Here is a 2,500-nt window from a genome sequence, read left to right as displayed (position 1 = left end):
ATAATGTAGGTAAGGGAAGTCGGCAAATTGGATCCGTAACTTCGGGATAAGGGTTGGCTCTGAGGATCGGGGCGTGTCGGGCTTGGTCGGGAAGTGGGTCAGCGCTAACTTGCCGGGCCTGGGCGAGGTGAGTGCCGTAGGGGTGCCGGTAAGTGCGGGCGTTTAGCGTGGGTGTGGTCTGCTCTCGCCGTTGGTCGGCCTCGTGCTGGCCGGCGGTGCAGGATGCGCGCGCCTGTGCGGCGTTCGCGCCCCGGTGCTTCAACCTGCGTGCAGGATCCGAGCTCGGTCCCGTGCCTTGGCCTCCCACGGATCTTCCTTGCTGCGAGGCCGCGTCCGCCTTAGCGTGCTCCTCCGGGGGCGCGCGGGTGCGCGGATTCTCTTCGGCCGCCATTCAACGATCAACTCAGAACTGGCACGGACTGGGGGAATCCGACTGTCTAATTAAAACAAAGCATTGCGATGGCCCTAGCGGGTGTTGACGCAATGTGATTTCTGCCCAGTGCTCTGAATGTCAACGTGAAGAAATTCAAGCAAGCGCGGGTAAACGGCGGGAGTAACTATGACTCTCTTAAGGTAGCCAAATGCCTCGTCATCTAATTAGTGACGCGCATGAATGGATTAACGAGATTCCCGCTGTCCCTATCTAAGCTGAAAGGGAAAAGTAGAAATGACAATGGAAGTTTTGATAAGCCCCTAATGAAGTCAATTAGTACTCAGACCACTCCTACAGAAAGTGAAAGTACTCAGATGTCGTTGAGTGATAAGGATAGTGATAAGGATAAGGATAGTGACAAGGATGGTGATACAAAACTAATAGACCCTTACCTAATATATACAGATCTGGAAGAGAATTATAGGCTCTCAAGGTTGGAAGATATGAGTGTTCTTGTTGTGGCCCTTAGACATATTATCAGAGAAGGACATCCAAAAGGGAAGACCATTGGTTTTCCGTATCCAGGAACTGCGGATAGATTGTTTCTGCGTTGTAATAACTTGCCTACAGACATGGAAGAACTAAGCGAGTTACTTAATCGTGCATATACTCGACGTAGCGAAAAATTTAATCAGGAAGATCTTTACAGAGAGTTTGTGGAATGCTATGGAAGAACTGTTTATGAGTATGATAAGACTGGAATTAAGTTCTACAACCATATTCGACAACCTTAATGTCAAATAGGAATTCTGGGATAAGAGTTGCTCAGATTAATGCAATGCGTAGTATCACAGTCATGTCAGAGATCTGGAAGGTTGCAGAGGATCGAAGTTTGGATGTTTTATGCATACAAGAACCGTATACCAGAAATGGTAAGCTTGTTCATAGTCCAGTTACTGCTAGGGTAATCATGTTTGGAGAAAATCCTATGACAGTCATTGTGGTATTAAAAAGGGAGATTTTGCTTACAGCAATCTCTCAGGTAAATGACGAGCATTCCATCACGGTGGAGTTAACATCACCCGAGGGAGTATTCTTACTTACTAATTCATATTTTCAGTATGCACATGAGATACAACCATACATAGATAGATTGAAAAGAGCCAAAGAGGTTGGAGGGAATAGATTCCATATCTTCACAATAGATGCCAATGCGAAATCGATACTTTGGAATAGCAGAGAGACAGATGAGAGAGGAGTGGAATTGCAGGATGCAATTGGGGAACTCAATTTAATAGTGATGAATAGGCCCGGCTTCCCAAATACATATCAAAACAGAGCAGGCGCGGAATCGAATATAGATGTGACGTTGGCTAGCGAAAGTGTTTTAAGTAGGATACAAGGCTGGCAGGTGTTGAATAGGGTAACGGTAAGCGATCACAATATGATTACATTCCAAATTACAAGGACATCTGACATGAATAGAAATGAAGATTTTTCAGGAACCATTTTTGATTTTAAAAGAGCTGATTGGGTAGGTATGAGGGAAGAATTACAGCTACATGTACCAAGAGGAAATGGTTTTGATATTGATGAGGCGGCCGAAACGATACAGAATCAAATTCAAAATCTTATGAATTCCTTCATACCTAGACGATCCTATTTTCGTCAGTCAAGGGTCCCTTGGAGCTCCACATTAACAGAACTGAGAAGATGTGTACGACGTGCTCGAAGAGCATATCAAAGGGCACTGGGCGATAGAGAGAGACAAAGAAGGCTGCAAAACTACAGACAACTAAAAGCAAACTATAAACAAGAACTAATAAGTACAAGAATTAAGCACTGGGAAAATTTTGTTAAAAGACAATTTGAAATTAATGTATGGGGACTGCCGTATAAGATTATCAGTGAAAAAATTAAGACACCACTTATCATGTCCACGCTCCAGAAGCCGGATGGAACTACAACAATAGGTTGGCGGGACTCAGCTCACTACTTATTGGAAGCTCTGCTACCAAGTGATAATCTAAATTCTGATAATGAATACCAGTCGCTTTTGAGACTAAAAATGGAAGAAGACTATCCAGATGAGGGTGTGGTTATTCCGTTTGCACAGGAGGAGGTGGG

General features: G+C 44.5%; 1 pseudogene; it reads left to right on the top strand.

Moving 5' to 3' along the window:
• LOC126197848 (large subunit ribosomal RNA) overlaps nt 1–948 on the top strand; it is a 3,259-nt pseudogene extending 2,311 nt beyond the window's left edge.
• Nucleotides 949–2,500: the final 1,552 nt, after the last annotated feature.

This window comes from Schistocerca nitens, chromosome 7 (genome assembly GCF_023898315.1).
Source record: "Schistocerca nitens isolate TAMUIC-IGC-003100 chromosome 7, iqSchNite1.1, whole genome shotgun sequence".
NCBI classification, from domain to species: Eukaryota; Metazoa; Arthropoda; class Insecta; order Orthoptera; family Acrididae; genus Schistocerca; species Schistocerca nitens.
The sequence above is the reverse complement of the archived record's forward strand: the minus strand, read 5'-3'. Positions and strand labels throughout refer to the sequence as shown.